This window comes from Pleurodeles waltl, chromosome 1_2 (genome assembly GCF_031143425.1).
Source record: "Pleurodeles waltl isolate 20211129_DDA chromosome 1_2, aPleWal1.hap1.20221129, whole genome shotgun sequence".
NCBI lineage: Eukaryota > Metazoa > Chordata > Amphibia > Caudata > Salamandridae > Pleurodeles > Pleurodeles waltl.
In genome coordinates this window covers 962,069,467-962,081,626 of record NC_090437.1, presented here as the reverse complement: position 1 = coordinate 962,081,626, position 12,160 = coordinate 962,069,467, and the positions used below count along the sequence as shown (strand labels likewise).

At 48.8% G+C, this 12,160-nt stretch overlaps 1 protein-coding gene across 1 annotated transcript in view; it reads right to left on the bottom strand.

Moving 5' to 3' along the window:
* The window catches only part of LOC138246379 (cyclic nucleotide-binding domain-containing protein 2-like), a 1,069,494-nt gene that overhangs the window by 249,255 nt on the left and 808,079 nt on the right, over positions 1-12,160 (bottom strand). The gene's annotated exons all lie outside the window — the stretch shown is intronic.

Genomic DNA, 12,160 nt, shown 5'->3' with positions numbered 1-12,160 from the left:
TCATTAACTGCTTCTCCAACCTCACTGCCTGAAAATCTCCATTTCAGATATTTATCTAGCAAGAGAATAACCAGGTGCAAAAGGTTTTTGTGCCTTGTTAAGTCTGTCCGCACAGTTTAGCTGTCATCAGACCTCATGTGTTCAATTGAAAAAGAAGATTTCAGGAGTACATCACCCTTGGCTCCACCCACATGTTGTTGGGCAGGAGTACAAGTTTTGATTGATCAGAAGCAGTGTACTTCCAAAGAAAAAGTACTTACCCTCCAAAAGCTGTAATCCTTTGTTAATCAAGATGAATAAACCAAAACCTTTTCTCATGTCCAGCTATGGTGTTACAACAGAGCTTGACCTTTAGGCCAAAAACGTACATCTGCAATGCTATATGTGTCTTAGATAATTATACCACTATGGTGTTTGTTCTTCTCTGGCAGCAGCACAGGTGAGAGGCGGGCAATCAGAAAGAATGTGTCACTGTACTGCATTTCCAGCCACCTCATTCCTTCCTTTGCATCAATTTAAGTCATAACTTAACATGGCAATCAATGCAACAATGGTGGTTTTTCGTTCTAATTCCTAGTTTTAAGATTTATGGGCAAGAGATATTTTTGTTAAGCCCTTTGGATCCTAAACATTCTAATTATTCACCTTAATGTATTATTTAGGTTTTATAAATTACATTATTAATATATTTGATTGTCATCAAATGTTATATTTTTCTATATTAAATTAATTTATTTATTTCATATATTGTAATTTTTAAATTTGCTTCCTAAATCCTAAAATTACCTTACCTAACGCTACCATTTCCTAAACCCTAAAAAACACTTCCAACTGTTTAACACAACTCTTCCTTGAACTCTAAAATCCCTGAACACCCCTTACAGCTACCCATCCCTGAACCCTGAAAACTTCTTACTAACATTTCACACTACCCTTCCCTGAACCCTAAAACCCTGCTACTCTTTCATGCTACCCACAAACAATAAAAAACCTTGCTACCACTTAACTTAACTGCTTTGGGCCAGGAGTACACTTGGCTCCACCAGCCTGCCTCCATACCCCTGACCCCGCCGTTGCTGCAAAAGAATTTCAAGGCCCTCCACCACCAGCAGGCACCCGCCTGCGCCTCATCCCTGGTGCCTAGAGGTAAGCGTGTCTAGTGTGCTTGTACCGTGTATTTCATTTCTATATTTCGTTTCTTGTAATTGTTTTTTCATTTTACATACTGTTTTTATCTTAAACTGTGCCCATTTTCTGCTCCACTTTGTATTTTGCGCTCTAATATTGTGACCGTTTTCTTTTTTGGCTCTCGCCGGTTACTCTGGCCCAGCCCCTGCATCCCCTGCGGCACCGCCCCCTCACTCCCCCATTGGACACTCCCTCCTGTCTCCCAGCTGCTCCTCCCTCCCACCTCCCCTTCTTAATGGCAGCCGCTGTGCGGCCACGCCGCTGGCACGCCAGAGGCAAGCCCGTCTACGCCCGTCTACGCCCGCTCGCGCCTGGACAGAGCCCAGCACCTGTCCACCTGGTCCACGCTCCTCCGGAGCTCCTTGCTCTCAACCCTGGCTGGAACCTCGCCGGCGCCAAGGCCAACCCCAAACACACACACGGACCTTTCACATGCCACTCATGCCACTTCTCCTGCACTCACACCAACACCAACAACACCGACAAGCACCACAACAACACTAAACCCCCCAATCACCTCAAATGCATCCTCCTTAACACCTGCTCCATCCACAAGCACGCCATCGAGCTTTGGGACCTGCTCACCACAAACTCTCCTGACATCGCCTTCCTCACTGAAACATGGATGAACTCCTCATCAGAACTCAACATCGCCATAGCCATCCCAGAAGGTTAAAAAAATCACCCGTGGAGACCGCACCAACAAACCAGGAGGAGGAATCGCCATAATACACAGAAACTCCATCAAGATTTCCACCAACGGCACCCTAGACAACGCAGAACACCTACACTTTCAGGTACACATCAACGCCAACACCACCCTAAGAGGAACCCTCATCTACAGACCACCAGGACCCCGCCCCCCATTCTGTGACACCATCACCGACACTATCAGCTCCAACGCCCTCACCTCCACAGACTACATACTCCTTGGTGACCTTAGCTTTCACCTGGAAAGCACCCACGACTGCAACTCCACGGCCCTGCTGGACAACCTCGTAAACCTCGGCCTCAAGCAACTGGTCACCTCACCCACCCACTCAGCCGGACACACGCTAGACGCCATCTTCACCTCCAGCAGCCACATCACCTTCACTCACACTACTGAACTCCACTGGACTGACCACCACTGCATCCACTTCTCCTTCCTGAAACCCACTACCCACCACCAACAACATCCTAACCCCTACCGCAAGTGGAACAAGATCTCCAAAGAACAGCTGATCTCAAGCTCGCACAAGCTCCACCCCCCAGCACGAACAACCCCAACTCTGCCACCTTCAACCTGACACGATGCCTAGAAACTAGTGCAGACTCCCTCACACCTTTCAAAACAAACAACAACACCCGCGCCATCAAGACCGCCCCCGGGTTCACCACAGAACTTCAGTCTTCCAAACAAGTATGCCAAAAAAATTAGAAACCCTGACGCCAAGAACCCTCAATGAGCAACTTCTCCGCTCTCAAAACAGCCATGCGCAAACACCACCGACTCATCCGGACCACCAAACGGTCCTTCTACAAAGAACGCATAGACAACAACACACAGAACAGCAAGGAACTTTTTGTCATAATCAAAGAACTCACTAAACCCAAATCCTGCACCATCGACCCTCCACACTCCCAAGACCTCTGCAACTCCCTCTCCAACTACTTCCACCGCCAAATCACAGACATACACGACAGCTTCACATCGTCAGCACCCACCATCACCACCACCTATACAACCAACACCACAACACCCTGCTGCACCAACCTATTGAACACCTGGACCCCACCAACGACGAAGAAATCAGCAAAAACCATGAGCTCCATCCACTCAGGCACCCCAAGAGACCCTTGTCCCCACCACACCTTCAACAAGGCCAGACAAATCATCGCTCTCCAGCTCCGGGCCGTCATCAACAGTTCCTTCGACACCGCAACCTTCCCAGATATTTAGAAACACGCCAAAGTCAAGGGCCTTCTCAAAAAACCCAAAGCAAACCCTGAAGACCTCACAAACTACCGACCCATCTCTCTTCTCCCCTTCCCCGCAAAGGTCATGGAGAAGATAGTAAACGTACAACTGTCTCGCTTCCTAGAAGACAACAACATACTCAACGTCTCCCAGTCTGGATTCCGCAAAAACCACAGCACAGAGAGCGCCTTCATCGCCTGTACAGACAACATCAGAACCAGATTGGACAAGGGCGAAACCATCGCCCTCATCCTCCTAGACCTCTCCGCAGCTTTTGACACAGTATGCCACCAAACCCTCTGCACACACCTTTACGATGATGGAATTTACCACAAAGCCCTGGACTGGCTCACCTCCTTCCTCTCCAGAAAAAACCCAAAGAGTTCACCTACCTCCTTTCCAGTCTACAGCCACAAGACCATCTGTGGGGTCCCCCAAGGATCCTCCCTCAGTCCCACCCTTTTCAACATCTACATGGCTCCTCTTGCCAACATCCTCCGCCCCCACGGCCTCACCATAATTTCATACGCTGACGACAGCCAGCTCATCATCTTCCTCACTAGAAACCCAGCTACCGCCAAGAATAACCTACACGCTGGACTCCTTGACATTGCCAACTGGATGACAGCAAGCCACCTCAAACTGAACTCAGAAAAAACAGAGATCATCATCTTCGGTCCCAACAAGACAGCATGGAACAACTCTTGGTGGCCCACCACCCTCACCACCCTCGCACGCAATCTTGGCATCATACTAGACTCATCTCTCTCTATGACTCACCAAATCAACACCATATCATACTCGTGCTTCAACACCCTTCGCATGCTACGCAAGACTTTCAAATGGATTCCTTTAGAAACAAGAAGAACAGACACCCACTCCCTCATAAGCAGCAGACTGGACTACGGCAATGCCCTCTACACAGGGACCACAGCCAAGCTTCGGAGAAAACTCCAGTGAATCCCGAACGCAGCCACACGTCTCATCCTCAACCTCCCTCGCCACGAACACATCTCCACCCACCTCAGATCCCTACACTGGCTGCCCATCAACAAAAGGATTGTTAGAAATGGGGTCATTGGTTGACAGTCAGGTTACCCCCTGTTCAAGCAAGGACCCTCAATCTAGTCACGGTAAAAGAGAATCACCCTCAGCTAACCCCTGCTTACCCCCTTGGTAGCTTGGCAGAGCAGTAGGCTTAACTTCAGAGAGCTAGGTGTAAAGTATTTGTACCAACACACACAGTAACTTAATGAAAACACTACAAAATGACACAACACCGGTTCAGAAAAATAGGAAATATTTATCTAAACAAAACAAGACCAAAACGACAAAAATCCAACATACACAAGTCAAGTTATTAATTTTTAAAGATTAAACTCCAAAAATAGCGCTTAGAAACAAAAATGTTTCGATGAGATGTTAACACGGCGTCGTGAAGGAGTCGTTCCCAACAGGCCGACACCAGCGGCACCGGACACGGAGTCGTGAAGACCCCAAGTACAGTACCTTTGGTGAAGAGTGAAAACAAGCCGATGCGCGAAGTCGGGGATCGCGGCATCTGTGCGAAACGTTGAATCTGTGCACTTCGAGCGGCGTCGGTCACGACGTGGTGCAGCGACTTCCACGGAGTCGTGGACTTCAGCAGGGCTGCAGCGGCGTCGGGCCTGCAAAGAGCGTCACGTTCCAGCGAGGGTCACGGCGTCGGGTGCAGGCGGCGTTACCGGATTCAGCAGCGGCGTCGGTCCGGAGTTGTCCGAAGTCGATTTCCTTGGATTTCCACCAGCTTTCCTTTCAGGGGCCCAGGGACTGGATAGGGCACCACTTGTCGGGGCAGGAGTCTCTCCAGAGACTCCAGGTGCTGGCAGAGAGAAGTCTTTGCTGTCCCTGAGACTTCAAACAACAGGAGGCAAGCTCTAACTCAAGCCCTTGGAGATTTCTTCACAAGATGGAAGGCACACAAAGTCCAGTCTTTGCCCTCTTACTCTGGCAGAAGCAGCACTGCAGGAAAGCTCCACAAAGCACAGTCACAGGCAGGGCAGCACTTCTTCCTCAGCTATCAGCTCTTCTCCAGGCAGAAGTTCCTCTTGGTTCCAGAAGTGTTTCTAAAGTCTGCAGATTTGGGTGCCCTTCTTATACCCTTTTTAGTCTTTGAAGTCACCTTTCTTCAAAGGGGACTCACACCTACTTGGGAAATCCTGCCTTGCCCGGGCAAGGCCTCAGACACACACCAGGGGGTTGGAGCCGGCATTGTCAGAGGCAGGCACAGTCCTTTTAGATGAGAGTGACCACTCCACCCCTCTCCCTCCTAGCAGAGATGGCTAAGCAGGAAATGCAGGTTACACCCCAGCCCCCTTTGTGTCACTGTCTAGTGTGAGGTGAAAAACAACCCAACTGTCAAACTGACCCAGACAGGGAATCCACAAACAAGGCAGAGTCACAGAATGGTTTAAGCAAGAAAATGCTCACTTTCTAAAAGTGGCATTTTCAAATGCACAATCTCAAAATCAACTTTACTAAAAGATGTATTTTTAAATTGTGAGTTCAGGGACCCCAAACTCCACATGTCCATCTACTCTCTAGGGGAATCTACACTTTAATCATATTTAAAGGTAGCCCCAATGTTATCCTATGAGAGAGACAGACCTTGCAACAGTGAAAAACGAAGTTGCCAGTATTTCACTGTCAGGACATATAAACCACATTACTATATGTCCCACCTTATCCATACACTGCACCCTGCCCTTGGGGCTACCTAGGGCCTACCTTAGGGGTGCCTTACATGTAAGAAAAGGGAAGGTTTTAGGCCTGGCAAGTGGGTATACTTGCCAAGTCGAATTTCTAGTGTAAAAGTACACACACAGACACTACAGTGGCAGGTCTGAGACATGATGACAGGGTTACTTGTGTGGGTGGCACAACCAGTGCTGCAGGCCCACTATTAACATTTGATTTACGGGCCATGGGCACCTCTCGTGCACTTTACTAGGGACTTAACAGTAAAACAAATATGCCAATCATGGAGAACCAATCAACCATACAATTTACACAGAGAGCATATGCACTTTTTGCACTGGTTAGCAGTGGTAAAGTGCTCGGAGTTCAAAAGCCAACAGCAACAGGTCAGAAAACATAGGAGGTAGGAGGCAAAAAGATTGGGGATGACCCTCCATAAGCAAAAAAGTCCAACAAGGATCATTTTCAAAATCCTTGTCCACGCTCACAAAGCTCTCCACGACACTGGACCGGCCTACCTCAATGAACGAATCAACTTCTACAAACCAACTCGACAGCTCCGCTCTGCTGACCTCGCTACAGTCCCCAGCATCCAACGCACCACCTCCGGCAGCAGATCCTTCTCCCACCTCGCCGCCAAAACCTGGAACTCCCTCCCCACCAACCTACGCAAGACCCAGGACCTCCTAACCTTCAGAAAGCACGTCAAAACATGGCTTTTCAAGCAGTAACCCTCCACCCCCACCCCACAGCACCTTGAGACCCTACCGGGTGAGTAGTGCGCTTAAGAAATTATTTGATTGATTGATTGATTGAACACTACTCCTCCGGAACCCTAAAAACACTTACCTCCTCTTGTGTGTAGCTAAACAAAATCCTTACCACTCCTTACAGCTATCCATCCCTGAACCCTATAAATCCCTTACTACTCCTTGACATTACCCTTCCCTGAACGCCCACTACCACCACTACACTTTAATGCTATTCATCCCTAAACCCTCCAAAAAAAACTCATTGCCTCTTACAACTGTCCTTCTCTGAACCCTATAAACCCTATATCAGCATATCCCCGAACCCTAAAAATCCCTTACTGCTCCTTAACACTTCTGTTTCCTGAAACCCAAAAACTATGTACTAATCCTTAATGCTACCCTTATCTGAACACTAAAACACCCTGGTTCCCCCCTTAAAGCTACCCTTCCCAAAACCCTACAAAACTCTTAGTACTACCCTTCCCTGAACTCTACAAACCCCTCTTCACACTACTCTTGTATGAACCCTGCTATCACCTAACTCTGTTCTTCCCTGAACCCTAAGAAACCCTTACTACTCCTAATGCTACTTATCCTTGAACCCTAATGCCCTTAACACCCCTTACCCAATGTGTAACTCAAGAAAACCCTCATTACCAGTTACTGCTACCCTTTTCTGAAATCTACAAATCCTTACAGACACTTAATGGTGTCCATCCCTTTACCATACAGACCCTTACTACCTCTAATCCCTTAACCATAAAGACCCTTACTACCTCTTAACCTCTTAAGTGCGGGCGTCGGCCACTGGCCGACGCCCACACACCCTCCCTGGTGCGGGTCACGACCAGTGGCCGACACCAGGAAGGGCATTAATAAATCCTCGGGTGCGTCGCACCCCGAGGATTTATTTTTTATTTTTTTTTCCCCCCGGGAGACACGGAAGCTACCGTGTCTCCCCCCGCCCCCCACCCGCCCCATTGTGACGTCAGCGCGCCGCGAGGCGCGCTGACGTTGCAAAGGTGTTTTCCCCATGAAAGCAGGAAGCAGCCTTGCGGCCGCTTCCTGCTTTCATGGGGAAAACGGCCTTTTTCACATTCGGGAAGGCCTCGTAAGAAAGGGGAGAGTCTCCCCTTTCTTACGAGGCCTTCCTGAAAGTGTTTCCTGGCCCCCGATCGCAGCACAGCTGTGCTGCGATCGGGGGCCAGAAACAGTTTCAGAAGGCCTCGTAAGAAAGGGGAGAGTCTCCCCTTTCTTATGAGGCCTTCTGAAACGGTTTCCTGGCCCCCGATCGCAGCACAGCTGCGATCGGGGGCCAGGAAACCCCACTAGACACCAGGGATTTCACTTTTGGGGGGCGGCCCCCCCCGGAAAACGGGCCACCCCGCCATAATTTTCTTTAAAAAAAAAAAAGGTAGGTGCCCCCTGGGGGGGGGGGGGAGGGGGCGCGATCGCGCCCCCCCCCCCCAGGGGATTTTTTTTTTTTTCAAAAAAAAAAATGAAATGACAGGGGGTCGCCCGTGGGCAGGGTGACCCCCTGTGGGGGCAATTTTTTTTTTAGATGTTGTAGGGTTTCCCTGGGGGCCATTTTGGCCCCCAAGGAAACCATACAACAACTAAAAAAAAATATATGTATATATCTATATATATATATCTATGTAGATAGATATATCTAGGTACATGGATATATCTATAGATATATCTATGTAGATATATATTTATATATATATATATATATAGGTAGATCTGTATCAAAGAGATTTATAAAGCGCGCTACTCACCTGTGAGGGTCTCAAGGCGCTGGGGGGGGGATGGGGGGGAGGGAAAGGGGCTAGGAGATTCACTGTTCAAAAAGCCAGGTTTTGAGGCCCTTCCTGAAAAGAAGTAGGTTTTGGGTCTTGCGAATGTGGGTTGTGAGTGCGTTCCATGTTTTGGGAAATGTAGGAGAAGGATCTGCCCCCGGTGGTGGTGTGTTTGATGCGGGGGTCAGAGGCAAGAGAGAGGTCAGCTGAACGGACGTTTCGTGTGGGGGTGTGGAAGGTGACTCTCGTTGAGGTAGGCAGGGCCTGTGTTGTGGAGTGATTTGTGTGTGAGGATGAGGATCTTGAAGGTGATCCTTTTGTCAATGGGGAGCCAGTGGAGGGATTTGAGGTGGGGAGAGATGTGTTCGTGTCGGTGGAGGTCGAGGATGAGTCGTGCTGCTGAGTTCTGGATGCGTGTAGTTTGCACTTGAGTTTTAGAGTGGTGCCGGCGTAGAGGGCGTTTCTGTAATCAAGCCTGCTGCTGATGAGTGCGTGAGTGACAGTTTTTCTGGTCTCTGTGGGGATCCATTTGAATGTTTTTCAGTATACGGAGTTTGTTGAAGCATGAGGAGGTAAGAGCATTGATTTGTTGGGTCATAGAGAGGGAGGAGTCTAGGATGATGCTGAGGTTGCGTGCGTAGTTGGCGGGGGTGGGTGCAGGGCCTAGCGTGGTGGGCCACCATGGGGGGTCCCAGGTTTTTTTGGTGAGGGCCAAAGAGGATTATTTCAGTTTTGCTTGAGTTGAGTTTCAGGTGGTTGGCTGTCATATATACATCACTTTTGTCAATATGTGTGTGGTTTCCCTGGGGGGAAAAGGGTCCAACTTGTCTAGTGGCAGTTTTAGTGCCATAAAGAAGCGCAGAAGGTTTATATGCCTACTGCAAAGAGCACATCTGTATTTTATGTAAATAGCTGAGTACATTAGTAAAGTCTATGGAGAGATGAAGGGCACTTTTGCTGGGTGGTAATGAGGGAATCCGAGGAGGAGGGAGTGGGAGCACCAATAATGATTGTTGGACTGGGCGCAGGAGGTGCTAAAGACTGTGACGAATGGTATGTGACAAGGTGTTTTTTGAGTGTCTTGAAAGTACGTGCTGATTGAGGGAAGAAGCGCAGGTAAGGTGGCCTCTACTGTTGCACGTATCTCACACACACCATCGATTTTGTGACTGTCTACGTAGGCTAGTGTTTTAGAGCAACAGTTTAGCCAATAGCAGAGATGGCATCTTGATGGATGACTGCTGCCTGCACTTGGGTTATAGAGGACCGCTCTGACATAGGATCAGAGACTGAGACATCAGATACTGAGACAGCATCTGAGGGATAGGACAATGGCGCAGACTCTGGGAGTGATTTTTCAGTCAGAGGAGTCCCATTCGAAAACTCCTCTTCCAGTACATTATGAGGGAGGTGATGAGGACAGTCCTGCTGTCCCTTCGCAAGCTGTTCGTGCAACTGGGTAATAGTGGGTTAGGCCAACCCAGAGAGCAGGTGAATGCGGCGGCAAGCAGAGAGAGAGTGCTCTCTTGGGAGCTCACCAATTTAGTTCAGCCCCAAATTCCACCACCCAAATCATATTGTGGAGACATCAAAATTGTCTATGGCAAAACAAACTGGTTTTGTAAGGCAGGCACCTGTGTTTTTGGTCCTGGATTCGGCGGCCATATAGAGAAACACACTAAACCCAAACATTTCTGGAAACTAGACATTCGGGGGAGTCCACAGAGGTGTGACTTGTGTGGATTCCCCAAAGTTTTCTTACCCAGAATACCCTGCAAAGCTGAAATGTTGAAAAAAAACACTATTTTTCTCGCATTTCTGTCACACAAACTACAGGAATATGCTGGGATCCACAACATTCCTACCACCCAGGGACTCCTCACCTGTCCTGATAAAAACACTACCCCACTTGAGTGCCTACACCTAGTGCCTGTGTCAGGAATGGATCACCCCAGGGTCAACAGCTGCCTCACGTAAGGACCAACATTGACCGTTGTGTGATCTATTCCTGTCGCAGGCACCAGGCCTAACCACACAAGTGAGGTATCATATTTATCGGGAGACTTGGGGGAACGCTGGGTGGAAGGAAATTTGTGGCTCCCCTCAGATTCCAGAACTTTCTGTCACCGAAATGTGTAGAAAACGTGGTATTTTAGCCACATTTGGAGGTTTGCAAAGGATTCTGGGTAACAGAACCTGGTCCGAGCCCCGCAAGTCACCCCTCCTTGGATTCCCCTAGGTCTCTAGTTTTCAGAAATGCACAGGTTTGGTAGGTTTCCCTATGTGCCGGCTGAGCTAGAGGCCAAAATCTACAGGTAGGCACTTCTCAAAAAACACCTCTGTTTTCTTCCAAAAATTTTGATGTGTCCACGTTGCGCTTTGGGGCGTTTCCTGTCGCGGGCGCTAGGCCTACCCACACAAGTGAGGTATCATTTTTATCGGGAGACTTGGGGGAACGCCGGGTGGAAGGAAATTTGTGGCTCCTCTCAGATTCCAGAACTTTCTGTCACCGAAATGTGAGGAAAACTTGTTTTTTTAGCCACTTTTTGAGGTTTGCAAAGGATTCTGGGTAACAGAACCTGGTCCGAGCCCCGCGAGTCACCCCTCCTTGGATTGCCCTAGGTTTCTAGTTTTCAGAAATGCACAGGTTTGGTAGGTTTCCCTAGGTGCCGGCTGAGCTAGAGGCCAAAATCTACAGGTAGGCACTTCTCAAAAAACACCTCTGTTTTCTTCCAAAAACTTGGATGTGTCCACGTTGCGCTTTGGGGCGTTTCCTGTCGCGGGCGCTAGGCCTACCCACACAAGTGAGGTATCATTTTTATCGGGAGACTTGGGGGAACGCTGGGTGGAAGAAAATTTGTGGCTCCTCTCAGATTCCAGAACTTTCTGTCACCGAAATGTGAGGAAAACTTGTTTTTTTAGCCACTTTTTGAGGTTTGCAAAGGATTCTGGGTAACAGAACCTGGTCCGAGCCCCGCGAGTCACCCCTCCTTGGATTGCCCTAGGTCTCTAGTTTTCAGAAATGCACAGGTTTGGTAGGTTTCCCTAGGTGCCGGCGGAGCTAGAGGCCAAAATCTACAGGTAGGCACTTCTCAAAAAACACCTCTGTTTTCTTCCAAAAATTTTGATGTGTCCACGTTGCGCTTTGGGGCGTTTCCTGTCGCGGGCGCTAGGCCTACCCACACAAGTGAGGTATCATTTTTATCGGGAGACTTGGGGGAACGCCGGGTGGAAGGAAATTTGTGGCTCCTCTCAGATTCCAGAACTTTCTGTCACCGAAATGTGAGGAAAACTTGTTTTTTTAACCACTTTTTGAGGTTTGCAAAGGATTCTGGGTAACAGAACCTGGTCCGAGCCCCGCGAGTCACCCCTCCTTGGATTGCCCTAGGTTTCTAGTTTTCAGAAATGCACAGGTTTGGTAGGTTTCCCTAGGTGCCGGCTGAGCTAGAGGCCAAAATCTACAGGTAGGCACTTCTCAAAAAACACCTCTGTTTTCTTCCAAAAATTTTGATGTGTCCACGTTGCGCTTTGGGGCGTTTCCTGTCGCGGGCGCTAGGCCTACCCACACAAGTGAGGTATCATTTTTATCGGGAGACTTGGGGGAACGCCGGGTGGAAGGAAATTTGTGGCTCCTCTCAGATTCCAGAACTTTCTGTCACCGAAATGTGAGGAAAACTTGTTTTTTTAGCCACTTTTTGAGGTTTGCAAAGGATTCTGGGTAA